This window comes from Symphalangus syndactylus, chromosome 21, assembly GCF_028878055.3.
Source record: "Symphalangus syndactylus isolate Jambi chromosome 21, NHGRI_mSymSyn1-v2.1_pri, whole genome shotgun sequence".
NCBI lineage: Eukaryota > Metazoa > Chordata > Mammalia > Primates > Hylobatidae > Symphalangus > Symphalangus syndactylus.
In genome coordinates, this window is record NC_072443.2 from 73,696,086 (window position 1) to 73,719,320 (window position 23,235).

The 23,235-nt window shown below is 38.3% G+C and overlaps 1 long non-coding RNA gene across 1 annotated transcript in view; it reads right to left on the minus strand.

Annotated features, from left to right (window-relative positions):
* LOC134735489 (uncharacterized) overlaps nucleotides 1-23,235 on the minus strand; it is a 71,393-nt gene that overhangs the window by 40,121 nt on the left and 8,037 nt on the right. Inside the window, exons 2-3 of the long non-coding RNA XR_010118666.1 lie at nucleotides 18,136-18,377; nucleotides 17,067-17,219 (exon numbers count right to left, since the gene is read on the minus strand). This is a non-coding gene — a long non-coding RNA (uncharacterized lncRNA). The remainder of the gene's footprint in view (nucleotides 1-17,066; nucleotides 17,220-18,135; nucleotides 18,378-23,235) is intronic.

Genomic DNA, 23,235 nt, shown 5'->3' on the forward strand with positions numbered 1-23,235 from the left:
TTTGAGTCCTTGTTTTTAATTCCTTTGGGTATGTACCTAGGACTGGAATTCCTGGACCACATAGTAAATCTATGTTCAGCATTTGTAGAAATTGCTGAACTGTTTTTCACAGCAGCTGTACAATTTTACACCTCACCAGCAATGCACAAGAGTTCCAATTTCTCTGTATCTTTGCCAACAACTGTTATTTTCTTTTTAAAAAAATAATAGCCAACATAATGAGTGTGAAGTGGTATCCTATTGTGGGGTTGATTTGCATTTTCCTAATGACTAATAATGTTGAGTTGAGCATCTTTCATATGTGTACTGGCCATCTGTATATATTCTATGGACAAATGTCTATTCAAGTCCTTTGCCCATTTTTGAATTGGATTATTTATTTTCATGGTTGTTGAATTGGGTTTTGGTGTTAGACAAATACATGCTTAAAATTCAGTTCCACCATTTACAGACCTATGGAGTTCATTTAAAATTCCAGAGCCTCAGTTTCCTTATTTGAAAAATGAGGCCATTAATAACCACCTCAAGATACTGATGTCAGACATAAGGGAGATAATGATGTACAATCACCTAATAGCATGTGTGGCATATGGTCAGGACTCAACAGCTGTAGTTATATTTTGAAAATGTTAGCTATTTGTTCTTAGCTATCTGGTTATATTTGTAGAAAGTGAAGCAAAATGATCACCCATCAGAACCGGTTGCTTAATCTAGTCTCTTAAGGTGACCTGCAATGTCCTTCCATCTTAAAGAAAATTGACAAAGAAGAAAAGTAAAGTTAGAGGCTAGTTCCCAGTCTCTCAATCACTTAAGCAACAAAAAAGAAAATCTGAACAGGGCAATAAATAATGTGTTAAATTTTTTAAACTTTATAAACATTTGATTTGATAACACTAAACACTCATAGCTATTTTTATTATTTATTTAACTTTTCTTATTCACATCTGGACAAATTTATTGGCAAAAATATTAAACCAAGATTTACACTGTCATGCCAATTTCTCTCTTGCTAGCACTCATACAAGATAAATATTCCATAGAGTATGAATCAAAATTAAATTCATTTGAAAGTATCATTGAAATTCAACTTCTTTTCTTTACAATGGAGGAAGCTGGAATAAATATGAATTCAAGAAAACAATTCTAGAAGTGAGAATCTATCAGGTAATGGACAGAGAAATGACTTCTAATGCAAACGACACTCAAACAGTAAAGAGCAAGGATTTCAACCAATTCTTCCTATTGGAAGTTAAACTTATACCCCAAAGGACCTAATTCAATAAGCAGCTATTTTTGCCAACAAATTAAGGGCTTTTTTTTTTTTTTTTTTTTTTTTTTTGACAGAGTCTTACTCTGTCACACAGGCTGGAATGCACTGGTGTGATCTCGGCTCACTGCAACCTCCATCTCCCGGGTTCAAGTTATTCTTGTGCCTCAGCCTCCCAAGCAGTTGGGACTACAGGCACATGCCACCAAGTCTTGCTAATTTTTTGTATTTTTAGTAGAGATGGGATTTCACCATGTTGGCCAGGCTGGCCTCAAACTCCTGGCCTCAACTGATCTGCCCACCTCAGCCTCCCAAACTGGGAGCATTACAGGCATGAGCCACCATGCCCAGCCAAATTAAGGGATAATTAATAGAAAACGCTACTTTCTGGCTAAATGGGAGGTTTAGAAGCACTATTCTAGCTCTCAACAGAGAGAAGAGAACTTTGAAGGGACATTAAACTAAGAAAAGATTCCACATTGGTCTCATCCATTGTTCAAAGATTAGGCATAATGGTATTTTTAAAAGACTTTAAAATTTGATATGACATCTAGCCAAAGAGGAGAGAATTTACTCTTATTATTACATATTTGTCTGGCTGAAAAGAAGGACGGGTTAAGTGTATTATTCTGATAAAAACCAATGCATTGGGCAATGAAATTATTTATTTTTAAGTCCAGTCTATGACTTGATACTTCCTATCACATGTTGTGATGCAGAAGAAGACACATGATTAATTTTAAAATGCATGAGCCTGCAATATGGTATAATGGTTTAGCTCATGGACACAGGAGTCACATGGTCCAAATACCAGATCTCCTAGTCACCTGGAACAAGTGTTTTAATCTCTCTAAGCCCAATCTGCTCACTTGTCAAATGGGATTAACAACTGTGCCTGCTTGAGTTCAGTGGGCAATGTATGAAAGCACTCAGACCAGTAGCTGGCAATGACAAATATATTTTACCTCTTACTACTATCATTATCACCAGTGAGAAAACTCCACTGTCTGGATGACATTTTTACCTCTGGAAAAACATGAGACACATCTCATTTTGAATATGCCCAAAGAAGGAGAATGAAAATATTTGGAGAGGCTTCATCCCCCAGACTAAGAATTCTGTCACAGTTTTTGCTGTGGTTAGCACAAAGAGAATAGACCACACAGCCCAAAGGAATGACTTCTACCAAAATCTTCCATTAAATGTTTCATTTTACCTCTTAATTTCTCAAATTTAGAGATTTTTTATTCAACTAAGGCATAATCAGGCATTTCCTGGGCGTGGATGTGACACAACTCTGTGGCATAGACAGGAATTTGCCACCTACCCAAAAACTTTTTCACAGGACAAGAGTCTCACAGCCACAAATTCTCCCCGTTAGTTCATCCCTCTGGCTACAATTGTGTGAATGGTCTTGGGAATGTATCTCCTGCCCAAAGTAAAGACCTGAAAGCAAACACAACATATTCAAAGAAGCACAAGGCACATCATTCCCACAAAGAGAGAGTAAGGCCTCAACTGCTATTCCTCATCAAATAATAACTTGAGGTGTTTTTAGCTGTCTAAAATGCAAGAAGGAAAGACAAGAAAGAAAAAGAGAAAGAAAGAGAAAGAAAGAGAGAAAGAAAGAGAAAGAAAGAGAGAGAGAGAGAGAAAGAAAGAAAGAAAGAAAGAAAGAAAGAAAGAAAGAAAGAAAGAAAGAGGAAGGAAGAGAAGGAAGGAAGGAAAGGAAGAGGAAGGAAGGAAGGAAGGAAGGAAGGAAGGAAGGAAGGAAGGCAGGAAGGCAGGCAGGCAGGCAGGCAGGCAGGCAGGCAGGCAGGCAAAAAGGAAGGACTCGATGAGGTAAAGTATTAAGTGGCTATTAACTGAAAACGCAAAGCCATTCATATTTGCCTTAATACTGCCTAAGTGTGCGTTGCAAAGGCCTTTTAAATACTGTCTATTTCAATATTACCCCCAAATGAAAATGGCTTTGAGATGTCTTCTGTATTCTTTGCTGGGGCCCGAAAAGAAATCACCACATTACCTTGCATTTGCTCTTAGAGTCATTAGCCTTAGACAGCACCATCATTTAAGAAATTTATCATCAGTGCTGTCCTTTGCACAATGTATTAGTGCAATACATTATAGGAGCACCTTACTCTGATGATGTATGGCTTCTAAGATGGCAACATCTGGGGATGAATGGGTCTAAGAATAGATTTGGTGTAAGAGAATAAATGCATAGATCCACCTTGGTAGTGTTATTCTAAAATAAACCAGTATTTGTTGCCATCAGCCTACTCCAACCCTCATAACAATCTTTACAACTTGGTCGATTTAGTAAAATGATTCTTCATGACATTAAATTGATTTTTGATGACAAAGAGGGAAGGTTTGTAAAATTAGCAGGTTGGTGTATTGAGAGATAACTTAGCACAAGCTTGATGATAAATTTCAGTCATGGCTTTCAAGAAAACTCTAATTTAATCCACCTCTCGCTCACTTAAATTTTTCAGCAGATTCTCCAAAGGAGAGAAAAGAGATTAACATCTGATGTCTTCAAGGGTATTAGAACAAAAATTGAGACACAATTAATTAGTCTATACCAAATTCTCACTTTCTACATGGCTGATGATACATTTTTCCTAAAGCTCAATTCTCCCATTTCCATTCTTCAAAGTCCAGAATGCTTCCCTCTCCATTACTTCGTCTAAATAGGACACAAATATTTTAGCTAACTACCGAAATAAATCATTATGAACATTCAACCTCATAGAAAATTATAGCAAATGAAAATGTCTCAATGTCCTGATTCATGAATAGTAGTGTGATCTGGAGGGTCACAGACTTCTTTGTTAAAATGGTTTTAAAGAACCCATTTTACAAACTCCCAGTATAGTTTGGGAATCGGCCCTACTTTCTCATTTTAAGTACTGAGCCTCCAGGAGTCAGTGCTAAAACGATGTTGCAGCTCAATTTGTTGCCTTATTCCACCATCCGGAGATGCTTCTTTAACTGGGTTTAATCAGTATTCATTATGCTAAGAGAAAAAGACTGATAGGATAAAATGTCATGCTTGCACCATCACACAATTATGTCCAATTAATATATTTCCACCAAGTAGGTTGACATTGCTAACCGGTTCAGAATCTTAGTGTGGTAAACTCAGAGGACTCTTGCTCCTTTTACTGCATGATCATCAACATGAATCTCTAAAGAGACTTGGAGCTTCCATCAGCATCTCTCGGGCTACCATAAGATTATCATATTATGTGATCTTAATAATTTTCCTCCCACAGGATGTTGTGGACAGAGAAAAAAATCCTAGTCTAGACCACTTGTCTGTGGTGATCAGGGACTTGATATGTCTTCAATATTTCTGCAGTCTGTCATCTAAAGCAATACCCTCTGCTATTTGGGAAAGCTTTACTAACCAGCAGGAAATCTTGATTTCAGTGGGAAAGAAACATAGAGGCAGAAAGAGATACAAGTGAGAAAGACTGAAACAGAGGAAAAAGTAGAAAAGAGGAAGGAATGGAAAAAAATGAATAAAATAAATAAATTCCTGACCTTCAAACTGTCTTATATTCAATTGGCTAACAACTACACTAAATCAGGAACACTAGTTACTGAAATCACAAATCCTGTTCTCAGAAGTTAAAACAGAATATATTCAATGTCTGGAGAGCAGCAGTAAATATCATCTTCCAATGACATTATTTCATTTCATAAAATAAATTAGCACCTTAACAAAATAAAATATCTAAGTAAGAAACACCTCATTCTGTCATTAAATGATTTTCCAAAATTATTTTCCTTTTTTTACATTTTTAAATTACCAAAATTTCACTGTTTGTCATTTCCATTACCCTTGAACAACACGAGTTTGAAATGCATGGGTCCAATTATATGCTGATTTTCTTCCATCTCTGTCACAACAAGACCAACCCCTCCCCTTCCTCCTCCTCAGCCTACTCAATATGAAGATGATGAGAATGAAGACCATATGATTATTCACTTCCACTTAACAAATAGCAAATATATTTTCCTTACAATTTTTTAAATAACATTTTCTTTTCTCTAGCTTACTTTACTGTACAAATACAGTATATAATATATATAACATACAAAATACATATTAACAGACTGTATGTTCTCAGTCAGGGTTCTGGCCAGCAGTAGGCTATTGTAGTTAAGTTTGTAGTGAGTCAAAAGTTATACTCAGATTGTCGACTGCATGGGAGTTGGCGCCCCAAACTCCCATGTTGTTCAAGGGTCTTCATCTTTCTCTTTCCTATTTTCTGACTTCTTTCTGGGAATAGGATTTATGGTTTAAGGTGGTTGTTAACTACTTAAACATAAAACAGGCTATGCATGGTGGCTCACGCCTGTAATCCCAGCACTTTGGGAGGCCGAGGTGGGTGGATCACCTGAGGTCAGGAGTTCAAGACCAGCCTGGTCAGCAGGGTGAAACCCCTTCTCTACTAAATACAAAACTTATCCGGGTGTGGTGGCGGGCACTTGTAATCCCAGCTACTCAAGAGGCTGAGGCAGAAGAATCGCTTGAACCTGGGAGGCAGAGGTTACAGTGAGCCAAGATTGTGCGTCTGTACTCCAGCCTAGGTGAGAAGAATGAAACTCCATCTCAAAAAAAATAGATAAATAAAAATAAAAAAACATAAAAAAACTGGAGACTCAGCATTAACATAAAACTATGGTATTTATTCCAAAATACCTGTTTCTCTAGATTCTTTTAAGTGACAATATGCCTCAGACTTTACCGCATCCGCCAATTGGCAAAGACTCTGGAGTTCACAGGTTTTATCATAAAATAACATGCCCTTTGTACCTATGTAGATCTTAGCCCATGGTGTTGTCTACAGGAAGCTCAACGCCTCTTCCAGCCCCGTCTTCTCCCCTTTCACCAAGAATGGGGCAAGCTGATGACCTCAACAGTCTTAGGTCATCTTCCACCTCTTCTCACAACTGACTAAACAGCCTTAAGGAATTAAACATTCTTGAGTTTTCTGCCTCTCTCACTCCTTTTCCTCTGCATCTTTTATTTTGCTACCAATGTTAAGATGCAAGATCTGCACAAGGTAGGAGGAAACAGATTATTCAGTTTAGATTCTCATCTCTGGAAAACAAAGCAAAAAGCCTTTCTTGGCAACAGCCTAAATGACAGTCTTCTACGATGAGGTTTGTAGTCAAAGCCTCAGTCAACAAATGAAAATTCGAATGCTTTCCTTTGCCGCTTCCATGTATGTATCTTTCGAGGACCTAGTGAAGAACCACAGATTAGGGGGAAGCAAAATTCAGCTGGGAGGCAGCAGGGCATGGTGGCTGGGAGGGGTCTCCTGGCATCAGAGGCTTTCCTGCTTACTGGCTCCATGTCTTTGGGCAAACAGTTCATTTTCTCAAATCCTACATTTCATTTGGTGGTATATGATGAGTTGTTGACAAATATCAGCTAATTTTATTATTACTTTTGAGGTACTGCTGGTCTAATATCTAGTAGTTTCTATTCCAATCAGAAATTATATGTCTGCCTAATGTTTAATTTGTGAAAAGTAGAAGAAGTGGATTTGTAAAAACAGAGAAGATAAATGATGAAAAATAATAGGAAACTATTATGCTTTTATCATCGTATATCAGTGAAAAGCATGCGATGGTTCTATTTCCACTATATGTCTAGACTTGTGCCACTCATTGTAGGAATATAAAAGAAATGTGAGACATTGTTCTTTGGGTCAAAGAACTGCCAATCTAACTGAGGAAATGAGACAGACAGAATAATAAGAGTGCAATCCCAGGCAGAATTGCGTAGACCTGTTAGTGACTGAGGCAGATGTGAAATTAGGGATAGACCAGTTTGAGTACAATGGTTAGGAAAAAAATAGGGAGGAAGAGCTGCACCAAGCCTGAATAAGGTCAGCTGGAGACAGGCAGAAGGAAAAACTGTGGGCATTCTGGGAGGAAGGCTCAATACGAACAGAAGGACAGAGACAGAAATGGACATGGTGTAGGTTGTAAGACTCAATAACAAGTTGGCAAACTATGGCTTGCAGTCCAAATTTGGCTCAGGCCTATTTTTGTAAATAAAGTTTTATTGGAATACATACATATGACAAAAGAAATGGACATGGCAAGAGCTCGAAATAGAGATCATAGCTTGCTTCAAACAACAAGCAGATGCAGCTAAATTTCTGATAGTGGACAAATGGGAGCCACCGATAGTTACTGAGTCATGGAGAAGTAGGAGGAGAAGTTACAGCAGCAGAGTTAGGATTCACATTTTTACTTACTATGAACACTGCCTCCCAGATGTTAATTTTGAATAGTGGCATGAGTAATAGCTACACAATAAGAAATTCATGGCTACAGGAAATAAAGGAAACATATTATAAATAAAGAATATAAAGAAATAAAGAAACTTTTTTTTTTTTTTTTTAGAGACAGAGTCTCGCTCTGTCGCCCAGGCTGGAGTGCAGTGGTGCAATCTCGGCTCACTGCAAGCTCCACCTCCCGGATTCACGCCATTCTCCTGCCTCAGCCTCCCGAGTAGCTGAGACTAAAGGCGTCTGCCACACGCCCGACTAATTTTTTTTTTGTATTTTTACTAGAGGCGGGGTTACACTTTGTTAGCCAGGATGGTCTCGATCTCCTGACCTCGTACTCCGCCTGCCTCGGCCTCCCAAAGTGCTGGGATTACATATGTAAGCCACCGTGCCCGGCCTAAAGAAACATAAGATTCCTAATCTTAGAGACTGGAAACTATTTGCACTTTTCACTAAAATGAATTTTAAGGAGGCAACATCAAAGCAGAGATTATGAGATGAGTTGAGATTTTGCAATTCTGATCATAGCGATGTTTCAGTGTCTAGTGGAATACTATATTAATAGGAAAATTGGACCCAATTCTTCTAACCATTATCTTAATTCAAGGCAATTACATGAAATACCAACCCAACTTTTTCTTCACAAGAAATGTATCCACTCAATCTTTCCTTCATCCACAGAATAAAATGATAACAAAAACAATTTTTACATGGCAGAGGTATTCCACTTGAAAATGGTGTCAGCTAATATTTTGTTTCAAAATGAGAAAGTCAAACCAAATGGAACTTGAATCTTTTAGAAGGGCTTAGGCCCTTTAGCTGTGCACCAAACTTGATGAGAATCAGTGAATTATTTAATGGTATTCTTGAGAAACAACCCAAGAGGACACAGTAAAATGATAAGATGCTAAGTCCAAAGGGACTTTATTTCATCTAGTCAATTAGAATTGTCTTTGGAATTTATGATACAAGTCAGAGTGCTACATAGATTTTGCAATACAAAATAAAATTAGTTCCATAAATGTTCCCAACTGAAAGAGCAAAAGAACTAAAAAAAACATGAGGACTCATAAATAATCGGTTGTCTCTCTCCTCTACTGGCAGTATCACAATACAATATCTTAATGAAATCAAATTATGTACATTTGGGGGGCCAGTTGGAATATCATGTTGTCATTTGAATCCCCTGAATTACCGTGCAGAATCAGTTCGTAGAAATCCCTGTATATTCTAGCCCCAACTAAACCACAACAGATTATCGGAGGAACAAAAACTTTAAATTGGTACAGAAACAAAAGTCCCTTCTCGTTAAGATGTTGCCTTCCAGCAAGCACTACTAATACTCAGCAGGTGATGTGAAACTCTGTCACCTACCGCCTCTGTTCTGGTGCCTAAACAGGTTTAGATCTCGAAGTCTTTCTTCCCCTTGATAAGAACTACTTCTTAAAAATGTTGATGAAGATTTCATAGGTTTCTTTGAAAATAATTATTAAAAAAGAAATGGCCCCCAGGTTTTATCTATGCATAGCAATAAGTCTCAGCTGCAAACTAGTTTTTTTAAGTCAAGATTTTTGCTTCCAAAAAAACAGATTTGTACAAATGCATTTAAAAACCTAATTAATTGGAGCAGGCTACAGTCCAATTACTCTGGTGGCTTGAAAACAATCCCAAAATAATAAAATATATAATGATGATGGTTTTTTTCCCTGTTAATATCACCACAATCTGAGAAAATCTTTGAGCCGTTGCACTGAAAATGATGTGGATCCTTAAAGACAATTAATTACAGAAGACCAAAGAGAGGTTTTGAAAAGTGAAAAAACTAAATATAATCAGGCCTAGTAGAAATACATTTGGCATTATTTAAACAAGCTATGTTTTTCTTGACTGCTCTTTTAGCATTTTGCCACTTCCTCATTTTGCCGCAGATGTTTTATTTTATAAGTGGATGAACTTCATCACTTTCATTGACTAAAACGTCTAAAAATAGGTAAACAGTTACAAAAACAGCAAAAGGTTAACAAGGCTGAAAGAAAGGCCATATGCTGGCTTCTTTCTTGAAAAGTAAACATATCAAACTGAAATAAAAGAAAATCTAATATGAAAAAATATATTTTAACTGAAAATGAGAACTCATTACACTAATTATGACAGGAAATGTGTTTTGGTAGCCTCTTACTGAAAAAGGTTTTCTCACGTCTCACATCCTCCCTTCTCTTCCCACCTCCCCACCCTGAATGTACACACACACAGGGAATGTTTTCCATGAACAGTCAATGTGGTGAAAAGAGGAAATGCTCTAAAGTCACTTTCCATGGAAAATAAAATTCCAACATTTAACTCCCTTCTTGAAGCTATTCCATCATAATCTCCAGAGGGCCTCTGCTAGAATACAAATATTTCATTTCATTCACCATTACCAACACTTTCAGAACCTGGTTCTGCCATTTTCTCACTTTCTGGAACTAAGAAACTTGCTTAAACATTCTAAATCTCATTCCTTCATTGGTAAATAACAAGGTATGTTTATATACGGATGCATGTTTCGTACGGTTGTTGGGAAGACAACGTGGAATGATGTCCATAAAGGGCTTACTTTGCATCATGCCTGAATTGTAAAAGTTGCTCAATCAACAGTAGCTGCTACTGCTATTGTCATTATTATTATTATTAATTATTATTGTTACTATTCTCATTAGCTAATGGGAAAGGAATGAGATTCAAGTAGGCTCAATCAGAGGATTAGAAGGCGAAGAGAAATGTGTGGATGAAAGCTGTGGAAGATGAGGAGTTTGCAGGCTCTGCCGTCCCAAGCTGCACAGAGAGGGGAAAACTCTGCAATAAACACCACTACCTCCTTGACAAGTTTGCCTGCAGCCAGGCCTGGCTCTGTTGACTCATCTGCCACTACCACAGATGCCACAGTCTCCATACTGGTGGGCAAACTAATAGAAGAAAATCAGTGCAAATTCAGAGCATTTGCATAATTTCAGCTCCTTTGGTCATTTCCTAGAAGAGGTCAAAAATTGTACTCTTTTGTCTAGGGTGCCTGAAGATCCATGTTCCTGTTGAATTTTTGCTTTCCGTTTTAAACTATTAGCTCTTGATTGTGGAAAAATAAAGAATTGGGGAGACAGAGAAGGCTAAAGGAAAGAATAAAAGGGAATAAACATGAATTTTAGATCCATATTTAGTACTCTTTTCTGCAAAATTCATGTGGGGATTTGGCTAATCACACAATTGCAATTGGTGCTCAACCCAGTCCCTCATATGCTGCAGGAACACCATCATTTGTCTGGTTGTGATGCCCAAGTGCATTTTTAACTCTACCTTTAAGGCCTTTGGATTGTCTCTGCCTATGAAAATAGAGCCAAGCAAGAATTTCCTGAGCTTCTGGGTTCTGGACTTGAAGAAGTAGTTCTTCAAAGAGAGTATTCAGGGAACTCACATTCCACCAAATTTTAATAGTTGTTACCCGAGTTGCCAATAAGTGTGAGAAAGGCTGTCAAACAAAGCCAAAGAGGGTTCCTTACTGCAGGACTTCTCAGAGCCTTGAATGTGTTAATATGGAACATTAATTCCTAAGAACAGCACTTCTGTTTGTCACCACCAGGCCTGCCCTACAAGAGCTCCTGAAGGAAGCACTAAACATGGAAAGGAACAACCACTACCAGCCACTGCAAAAACATGCCAAATTCTAAAGACCATCGATGCTAGGAAGAAACTGCATCAACTAACGAGCAAAATAACCAGCTAACATCATAATGACAGGATCAAATTCACAGATAAGAATATTAACCGTACCTGTAAATGGGATAAATGCTCCAATTAAAAGACACAGACTGGCAAATCGGATAGAGTCAAGACCCATCACGGTCTTGTATTCAGGAAACCCATCGCAAGTGCAGAGACACACATAGGCTCAAAACAAAAGGATGGAGGAAGATCTATCAAGCAAATGGAAAACAAAAAAAGGCAGGGGTTGCAGTCCTAGTCTCTGATAAAACAGACCTTAAACCAACAAAGATCAAAAGACACAAAGAAAGCCATTACATAATGGAAAAGAGATAAATACAACAAGAAGAGCTAACTATCCTAAATATATATGCACCCAATACAGGAGCACCCAGATTCATAAAGCAAGTACTTAGAAACTGAGAAAGAGACTTAGACTTCCACACAATAATAATGGGAGACTTTAACACCCCACTGTCAACATTAGACAGATCAACGAGACAGAAAGTTAACAAGGATATCCAGGAATTGAACTCAGCTCTGCACCAAGCAGACCTAATAGACATCTAAAGAACTCTCCACCCCAAATCAACAGAATATACATTCTTCTCAGCACCACATCACACTTATTCCAAAATTGACCATGTAGTTGGAAGCAAAGCACTCCTCAGCAAATGTAAAACAACAGAAATTATAACAAACTGTCTCTCAGACCACAGTGCAATCAAACTGGAACTCAGGATTAAGAAACTCATTCAAAACCACTCAACTACATGGAAACTGAACAATCTGCTCCTGAATGACTACTGGGTACATAACGAAATGAAGGCAGAAATAAAGATGTTCTTTGACACCAATGAGAACAAAGACATAACATACCAGAATCTCTGGGACACATTCAAAGCAGTGTGTAGAGGGAAATTTATAGCACTAAATGCCCACAAGAGAAAGCAGGAAAGATCTAAAATTGACACCCTAACATCACAATTAAAAGAACTAGAGAAGCAAGAGCAAACACATTCAAAAGTTAGCAGAAGGCAAGAAATAAGTAAGATCAGAGCAGAACTGAAGGAGATAGAGATATAAAAAACCTTTCAAAAAATCAATGAAATCCAGGAGCTGGTTTTTTGAAAAGATCAACAAAATTGATAGACCCCTAGCAAGACTAATAAAGAGGAAAAGAGAGAAGAATCAAATAGAGGCAATAAAAAGTGATAAAGGAGATATCACCACCAATCCCACAGAAATACAAACTACCATCAGAGAATACTACAAAAACCTCTACGCAAATAAACTAGAAAATCTAGAAGAAATAGATAAATTCCTCGACACATACACCATCCCAAGACTAAAGAAGGAAGAAGTCGAATCTCTGAATAGACCAATAATAGGCTCTGAAATTGAGGCAATAATTAATAGCCTACCAATCAAAAAAAGTCCAGGACCAGACAGATTCACAGCCAAATTCTACCAGAGGTACAAGGAGGAGCTGGTACCATTCCTTCTGAAACTATTCCAATCAATAGAAAAAGAGGGAATCCTCCCTAACTCATTTTATGAGGCCAGCATCATCCTGATACCAAAGCCTGGCAGAGACACAACAAAAAAAGAGAATTTTAGACCAATATCCCTGATGAACATCAATGCAAAAATCCTCAATAAAATACTGGCAAACCAAATCCAGTAGCCCATCAAAAAGCTTATCCACCATGATCAAGTGGGCTTCATCCCTGGGATGCAAGGCTGGTTCAACATATGCAAATCAATAAACGTAATCCAGCATATAAACAGAACCAACGACAAAAACCACATGATTATCTCAACAGATGCAAAAAAGACCTTTGACAAAATTCAGCAGCCCTTCATGCTAAAAACTCTCAATAAATTACGTATTGATGGGACATATCTCAAAATAATAAGAGCTATTTATGACAAACCCACAGCTAATATCATACTGAATGGGCAAAAACTGGAAGCATTCCCTTTGAAAACTGGCACAAGATAGGGATGCCCTCTCTCACCACTCCCATTAAACAGTGTTGGAAGTTCTGGCCTGGGCAATCAGGCAGGAGAAAGAAATAAAGGGTATTCAATTAGGAAAAGAGGAAGTCAAATTGTCCCTGTTTGCAGATGACATAATTGTGTATTTAGAAAAACCCATCGTCTCAGCCCAAAGTCTCCTTAAGCTGATAGGCAATTTCGGCAAAGTCTCAGGATACAAAATCAATGTACAAAAATCACAAGCATTCTTATACACCAATAACAGAAAAACAGAGAACCAAATCATGAGTGAACTCCTATTCACAATTGCTTCAAAGAGAATAAAATACCTAGGAATCCAACTTACAAGGGATGTGAAGGACCTCTTCAAGGAAAACTACAGATCACTGCTCAACGAAATAAAAGAGTACACAAACAAATGGAAGAACATTCCATGCTCATGGATTGGAAGAATCAATATCGTGAAAGTGGCCATACTGCCCAAGGTAATTTATAGATTCAAAGCCATCCCCATCAAGCTACCAATGACTTTCTTCACAGAATTGGAAAAAACTACTTTAAAGTTTATATGGAACCAAAAAAGAGCCCACATTGCCAAGTCAATCCTAAGTCAAAAGAACAAAGCTGGAGGCATCATGCTACCTGACTTCAAACTATACTACAAGGCTACAGTAACCAAAACAGCATAGTAGTGGTACCAAAACAGAGATATAGACCAATGGAACAGAACAGAGCCCTCAGAAACAATACCATACATATATAACCATCTGATCTTTGACAAACCTGACAAAAACAAGAAATGGGGAAAGGATTCCCTATTTAATAAATGGTGCTGGGAAAACTGGCTAGCCATATCTAGAAAGCTGAAACTGGATCCCTTCCTTACACCTTATACAAATTAACTCAAGATGGATGAAAGACTTACATGTTAGACCTAAAACCATAAAAACCCTAGAAGACAACCTAGGCAATACCATTCAGGACATAGGCATGGGCAAGGACTTCATGTCTAAAACACCAAAAGCAATGGCAACAAAAGCCAAAATTGACAAATGGGGTCTAATGAAACTAAAGAGCTTCTACACAGCAAAAGAAACTACCATCAGAGTGAACAGGCAACCTACAGAATGGGAGAAAATTTTTGCAATCTACTCATCTGACAAAGGGCTAATATCCAGAATCTACAATGAACTCAAACAAATTTACATGAAAAAAAGAAACAACCCCATCACAAAGTGGGTGAAGGATATGAACAGACACTTCTCAAAAGAAGACATTTATGCAGCCAAAAGACACATGAAAATATGCTCATCATCACTGGCATCAGAGAAATGCAAATCAAAACCACAATGAGATTCCATCTCACACCAGTTAGAATGGCCATCATTAAAAAGTCAGGAAACAACAGGTGCTGGAGAGGATGTGGAGAAATAGGAACACTTCTACACTGTTGGTGGGACTGTAAACTAGTTCAACCATTGTGGAAGACAGTGTGGCAATTCCTCAGGGATCTAGAACAAGAAATACCATTTGACCCAGCCATCCCCTTACTGGGTATATACCCAAAGGATTATAAATCATGCTGCTATAAAGGCACAAGCACATGTTTATTGTGGTACTATTCACAATAGCAAAGACTTGGAACCAACCCAAATGTCCATCAATGATAGACTGGACTAAGAAAATGTGGCACATATACACCATGGAATACTATGCAGCCATAAAAAAGGATGAGTTCATATACTCTGTAAGGACATGGATGAAGCTGGAAACTATCATTCTCAGCAAACTATCGCAAGGACAAAAAACCAAACACGGCATGTTCTCACTCATAAGTGGGAGTTGAACAATGAGAACACATAAACACAGGAAGGGGAACATCACACACTGGGGCCTGTCGAGGGGTGGGGGAAGTGGGGAGGGATAGCATTAGGAGATATATCTAATGTAAATGAGCAGCTAATGGGTGCAGCACACCAACATGGCACATGTATACATATGTAACAAACCTGCACGTTGTGCACATGAAACCTAGAACTTAAAGTATCATAAAAAAAAACAAAAAAGAAAGACACCTCAAGTAAGACCTGATGACAGGAAATGTCAACAATGCAAATTTCTAAACATTGCAGACACTAAGTAATGTCTCAATTACCAAAGACAAGATGTATAGGTTGATTTTCCCTGTACACTGGGTAAATAAACCACTTGTTAACATTTAAAAAAAAAAAAAAAAAAAAAAGAACAGCACTTCTGGCCATCCAGTACTTTTTTTAAAATCACAGAGCATTTCCCCAAAATGCTGAGGAAAGTCCGTAGATGGCTTTTTTTGTTTGTTTGTTTGGTTGGTTGGTTTTTTTTGAGACGGAGTCTCGCTCTGTCACCCAGGCTGGAGTGCAGTGGCGTGATCTTGGCTCACTGCAAGCTCCGCCTTCCAGGTTCACACCATTCTCCTGCCTCAGCCTCCCTAGCAGCTGGGACTACAGGCGCCTGCCACCATGCCCGGCTAATTTTTTGTATTTTTAGTAGAGATGGGGTTTCACTGTGTTGGCCAGGATGGTCTTGATCTCCTGACCTCGTGATCTGCCCGCCTTGGCCTCCCAAAGTGCTGGGATTACAAGTGTGAGCCACAGCACCCGGCCCCAAGATGGTTTTACATCTAAATTTGCTCTTTTTGTCTTAACTTATGTTGATTGGTAACCTAAGTTTGTAAGATCTATTTAAGGGAGGAATTTTAAAATCTCATGATCATCCTTAGTAATGCTGGTATTACTCTGTGTTCAGGACACAGAGCTCTGAATCTTTAACTAACACCTCTTTTATACGTTCATGCTCACCCATAACCTACAGAACTGATCCGATGCATATGGATTTGGCTGAAACGTGTGAACTTGGCTAAAGGTAATGGTTTTGTTTTGACTGCAGGCAAATACATTGAAGAAAAGAATAAATGTATGTCTTGAGGCATCAGGGACTATGCTCCCCAGAAGCAGACAACCTTTCTGAAGTCTCCTCATAGCGAACAGGGTTGATTTTGCCTGAAATCCCTTCTTCCTCCTTCGGTCAGTCAGCAAGTTTTATTTATCTTTTAGACGCCTCCATGTCTTGGGGGTAGGTGAAGGAAAGAGTCCAGACATTCTTACTCCACTGGAAGGCAGATTATGTTAGCCAATTGAATTCCCTCTGTCCTCAGGATAAAATCCTGTGTCACAGGTCACTAGGTGTGGGAAGTTCTCTCTCTGCTTTGGAAATAGTAGATAGTAAGAGTCTTAAGCCTGGAGTAAAGACCATCATTGCCATGAGGGCAGAGATGGCCTTCTTGTAAATGAAACCAACAGTGAGGAGAACAGACTTGGAAGATGGTAAAGCAAAGATTCCTGGTGACAATGTTCAAACTCTACCCTGTAGGTCACTGAATAATCTCTGCCTCTAACAAGAGGAACCAAGCAAGAATTTCCTGAGCTTCTGGTTTCTGGACTTGAGGAAGCATTTTTTTCACAGAGAGTTTTCCAGAGAGCCCTTGGATCTAGCCAAACCCCTGAAATATATCCCTCCAAAGTTTCAACTTACAGACGCAGTAGTGTCTTTTCTGCGTCAGCTAGTTTGAGCTGGGTTTCTAAAGCTGTAATAAGAAAGTGGTTGAATAATCCACTCCTATTCTTAAAAATTCATGCAAAATTTGCATTCTCCTTCATAATACATCCATGTGTGTTTTAAAAAGAAAAATATGTTAAATTATTTACCTTTCAGTAAAGTTGACTTTCCAGGAGGATGTGCCATGTTTATACAGTGTCTTCTCTCGCCCCTCACTCACTGCTGAGGACCCCACTTTTGAGTTTCATGGTTGTGGAATAAGAATGTAACAGTGCCTTTCTGAGACTTTCGGTCCTACTACCCTGAAACAAAGAGAAGGAGAAACGGAACGAAAGAAGATGGAGAAGAATTACATCCTAGGGAGGCTCATGTACTGGCCTCCTTTGCCTGGAGCTCCACTGACTACAATTCATAAAGCAACATGACTGACTGTAACTGAGCACTTACTATGTGCCAAATGCTTTACATGTATGATTTTACTCCTCATAACAACCTTTGAGGAGGCTACTCATTGCTTCTAGTTTATAATTTTTTTATAAAAGAAACTCATTCAAGCTTTAAAAAATTATGCAAGACTACAAACCTAAAAATAACAAAGCCAGAGTCAAAACCTAGACAAATTAGGAACTTAAAATCATCATTATCATCATCATCATCATCCTCATCACATTTACTATATGCCAGAAACTGTTCAAGTGTTTTACCTAAATAATGGAACAGGTAGTTAATTTTATCCTTTTCTCAAAAATGGGAAAACCAAAATTAACTGACTTGCTTAAAATGACACAGCAAATATGTTTCAAAACTAGATGATCTTGCTCCAGAGTCTACAAACTTGATAGTAGATTACTGATCATAGTTACCTTCTTTACTTAGCCTTTCAGGGTAGATAAAAAGGAAGAACAGTATCTCCTTGTATGGTAGAAGAGGCCCCAAGACCCTTATACCATCCTATCTACGCACGAGAACTTCCCATTGACAACCAAAGGTAAGAAACAGAAAACTTTGCCACAGCAAAGTCTCACCATTCTCTATATCACATTCAAAGTTGCACCTTCTACAGTCTGGCCCAACTCATGTCTTCTGATTTCACTGGGTCATGTCAAAGACCCTTCTTGGTAGTAGAATAAAAAGGGGCAAGTAGGTACATTAGTTTTCTATGGCTGATGTAACAAATTATTACAAATTTAGTGCCTTAAAAAAACAAAAATGTATTACCTTACACATCTAGAGATCAGACATTACAACGGGTCAGCAGGGCTGTGTTCCTTCTGGAGGCTCTAGGGGAAAATCTGTTTCCTTGCCTTCTCTAGCTTCTAGAGGCTTCCCACATTCTTGGCTTTTGCCCCTTCCTTCATCTTTAAAGTCTGCAGTGTAGTATCTTCAAGTCTTCCTTTGACTCTGACCCTTATGGCTTGCTCTTTCCCTCTTAAGGGCCCTTGTGATGACATTGAGCTCACCTGGATAATCAAAAAAAAAAAAAAATGCTTCACATCTCAACATTCTTAATCACATCTACAAAGTCCCCTTTCCCTTGTAAAGGTAACAAAGTCAGAGGTTCCAAGGATTAGGATGCAGACATCTTTGAGGAGCCATTACTTTGACTCCCATAGCAGGTAAAAGAGATTTTACCTTCCCCAGGGACCAACAGACACTGCTGCTTGAAAATAACTTCAATCTTCATGATTTCAGTTTGGAGTCACATCTCTCTCCTCCAGCTCCGGATCATGGATTGGAACCAGCAGGCTCTCCTGCTCAGTCCGGGAGGGAGCTACAGAAAGGGGTTGAGACCATTCCCACCATTATCCCTTTCTCTTCTGGCCTAAAGGTCATATCACCTTTAACTCATAGCATTGCCATTTCTGGTTGTCAGATGCATTCATCTCTGGGAATTTATTGCATCTGAAACTTCCAGAGTAAGTTTCCACAGTTCTCTCTTTAATACTTGTGTTTTCAAACACAGTATGAGCAGTGATTATTTCCTTCTTTAGGTCTGAAATCACTGTGCTTTCCATACTTCTTAATAGCAAGTGATTTATTTGTTTTAGAGCCTGTGTTCTTGGATTCCCTCCCAGGCTATGTTTGAATGGCATTATAGGATTTTGCCAATCTTTGTTTTCTTTGCTACAATATCAGAGAAATGGAACTGAAATACCCACAGTTTTCAGACACTTCTTAACCAATTGACTTCACTTCCACAGTAAAAAAAAAAACAAAAAAAAAGTAAACTCTTCATTTCAGTCTCACATACAATTATGGAGTCTCTTCACTCTCTTAAATCTTCGACTAACTGAAAGCAGTCATGGGTCAAAGTTTGCTTTGTTAAATTTACAGACAAATTATACACATTCTGAATGACTAATAGAAAAAACAAATTCTCCTTACCCACATACTAGGGGTGAGAAGAGGGGCCCTAAATTTAAGAACGTCATTTGTCCTAACAATAGGTATTTTCAAAGAGTTGACCAAATCTTTGGAATTGAAAGGAGACCAGGAAGAGAGTTTTAAGGGAGAACTAAGGAAAATTGCATTATTCTGCATAAAAAAGTGGAAGACTTTTTGTTTTTGCTTTTTTATTTTCTTAGAGGTAGCCATAAACAATATATAAATAAATGAAAGTCATGGTGTTCCAATAAACTTTACAAAAAATAGATGATAGCATGTACCTCAGAAATATGTAAAACTATTATGTATCTATAGTAATTAAAAATAAAAGGGTATAAAAAAGTGAAGAACCCTTGAGTAATACCCCAAAGTATAAAAACCATGGCAGTATATGGCTGATATGGTTTGGCTCTCACCTTGAATAGTAATCCCTATAATCCCCATGGGTCAAGGTTGGAACCAGGTGAAGGTAACTGAATCATGGGGGCAGCTTCCCCCATGCTGTTCTCATGATAGTGAGTGAGTCTCACAAGATCTTATGGTTTTATAAGCATCTAGCATTTCCCCTGTTGGCACTCACTCCGTCCTGAAGCCCTGTGAAGAAGGTGGCTGCTTCTCCTTTGCCTTCTGCCATGTTTGTAAGTTTCCTGAGGCCTCCCCAGCAATGCAGAACTGTGAGTCAATTAAGCCTCTTTCCTTTATAAATTACCCAGTCTAGGGCAGCAGTAAAGAATTACCCAGTTCTTTATAGCAGCATGAGAACTAACTAATACAATGGCATATACACCACTCTGGAGCCAATTACTCCAAAGAGATTACATATGCCGAAATTACATATAGGTTATTAACAGGAAGTTGGGGTGGTTTAACAGGGACCCTAAGACACAAGAATGACATCAGTGAAAATGGCATCCATCTTCCCCTTGGTGCCATGGCGAAGGTTTGGCAATACACAGGAAAACAAAAAAAGGCAGGGGTTGCAATCCTAGTCTCTGATAAAACAGACTTTAAATCAACAAAGATCAAAAGAGACAAAGAAGGCCATTACATAATGGTAAAGGGATCAATTCAACAAGAAGAGCTAACTATCCTAAACATATATGCACCCAATACAGGAGCACCCAGATTCATAAAGCAAGTCCTTAGAGACCTAGAAAGAGACTGAGACTCCCACACAATAATAATGGGAGACTTTAACACCCCACTGTCAACATTAGACAGATCAACGAGACAGAAAGTTAACAAGGATATCCAGGAATTGAACTCAGCTCTGCACCAAGCAGACCTAATAGACATCTAAAGAACTCTCCACCCCAAATCAACAGAATATACATTCTTCTCAGCACCACATCACACTTATTCCAAAATTGACCATGTAGTTGGAAGCAAAGCACTCCTCAGCAAATGTAAAACAACAGAAATTATAACAAACTGTCTCTCAGACCACAGTGCAATCAAACTGGAACTCAGGATTAAGAAACTCATTCAAAACCACTCAACTACATGGAAACTGAACAATCTGCTCCTGAATGACTACTGGGTACATAACGAAATGAAGGCAGAAATAAAGATGTTCTTTGACACCAATGAGAACAAAGACATAACATACCAGAATCTCTGGGACACATTCAAAGCAGTGTGTAGAGGGAAATTTATAGCACTAAATGCCCACAAGAGAAAGCAGGAAAGATCTAAAATTGACACCCTAACATCACAATTAAAAGAACTAGAGAAGCAAGAGCAAACACATTCAAAAGCTAGCAGAAGGCAAGAAATAAGTAAGATCAGAGCAGAACTGAAGGAGACAGAGACACAAAAAACCTTTCAAAAAATCAATGAAATCCAGGAGCTGGTTTTTTGAAAGATCAACCAAATTGATACACTGTTAGCAAGACTAATAAAGAAGAAAAGAGAGAAGAATCAAATAGATGCAATAAAAAATGATAAAGGAGATATCACCACCGATCCCACAGAAATACAAACTACCATCAAAGAATACTATAAATACCTCTATGCAAATAAACTAGAAAATCTAAAAGAAATGGATAAATTCCTCAACACATACACCCTCCCAAGAATAAACCAGGAAGAAGTTGAATCTCTGAATAGACCAATAATAGGCTCTGAAATTGAGGCAATAATTAATAGCTTACCAACCAAAAAAAGTCCAGGACCAGATGGATTCACAGCCGAATTCTACCAGAGGTACAAGGAGGAGCTCGTACCATTCCTTCTGAAACTATTCCAATCGATAGAAAAAGAGGGAATCCTTCCTAACTCATTTTATGAGGCCAGCATTATCCTGATACTAAAGCCTAGCAGAGACACAACAAAAAAAGAGAATTTTAGATTTTACCAATATCCCTGATGAACATCAATGCAAAAATCCTCAATAAAATACTGGCAAACTCAATCCAGCAGCACATCAAAAAGCTTATCCACCATGATCAAGTGGGCTTCATCCCTGGGATGCAAGGCTGGTTCAACATATGCAAATCAATAAATGTAATCCAGCATATAAACAGAACCAACGACAAAAACCATATGATTATCTCAACAGATGCAGAAAAGGCCTTTGACAAAATTCAACAGCCCTTCATGCTAAAAACTCTCAATAAATTAGGTATTGATGGTACGATGGGACGTATCTCAAAATAATAAGAGCTATTTATGACAAAACCACAGCCAATATCATACTGAATGGGCAAAAACTGGAAGCATTCCCTTTGCAAACTGGCACAAGATAGGGATGCCCTCTCTCATCACTCCTATTCAACATAGTTTTGGAAGTTCTGGCCAGGGCAATCAGGCAGGAGAAAGAAATAAAGGGTATTCAATCAGGAAAAGAGGAAGTCAAATTGTCCCTGTTTGCAGATGACATGATTGTATATTTAGAAAACCCCATCATCTCAGCCCAAAATCTCCTTAAGCTGATAGGCAACTTCAGCAAAGTCTCAGGATACAAAATCAATGTGCAAAAATCACAAGCATTCTTATACACGAATAACAGACAGAGAGCCAAATCATGAGTGAAATCCCATTCACATTTGCTTCAAAGAGAATAAAATACCTAGGAATCCAACTTACAAGGGATGTGAAGGACCTCCTCAAGGAGAACTACAAACCACCATTCAATGAAATAAAAGTGGATACAAACAAATGGAAGAACATTCCATGCTCATGGATTGGAAGAATCAATATCGTGAAAATGGCCATACTGCCCAAGGTAATTTATAGATTCAATGCCATCCTCATCAAGCTACCAATGACTTTCTTCACAGAATTGGAAAAAACTACTTTAAAGTTCATATGGAACCAAAAAAGAGCCCACATTGCCAAGCCAACCCTAAGCCAAGAGAACAAAGCTGGAGGATTATGCTACCTGACTTCAAACTATACTACAAGGCTACAGTAACCAAAATAGCATGGTACTGGTACCAAAACAGAGATATAGACCAATGGAACAGAACAGAGCCCTCAGAAATAATGCCACATATTTACAACCATCTGATCTTTGACAAACCTGACAAAAACAAGAAATGGGGAAAGGATTCCCTATTTAATAAATGGTGCTGGGAAAACTGGCTAGCCATATCTAGAAAGCTGAAACTGGATCCCTTCCTTACACCTTATACAAAAATTAATTCAAGATGTATGAAAGACTTACATGTTAGACCTAAAACCATAAAAACCCTAGAAGAAAACCTAGGCAATACCATTCAGGACATAGGCATGAGCAAGGACTTCATGTCTAAAACACCAAAAGCAATGGCAACAAAAGCCAAAATCGACAAATGGGATCTCATTAAACTAAAGAGCTTCTACACAGCAAAAGAAACAACCATCAGAGTGAACAGGCAACCTACAGAATGGGAGAAAATTTTTGCAATCTACTCATCTGACAAAGGGCTAATATCCAGAATCTACAATGAA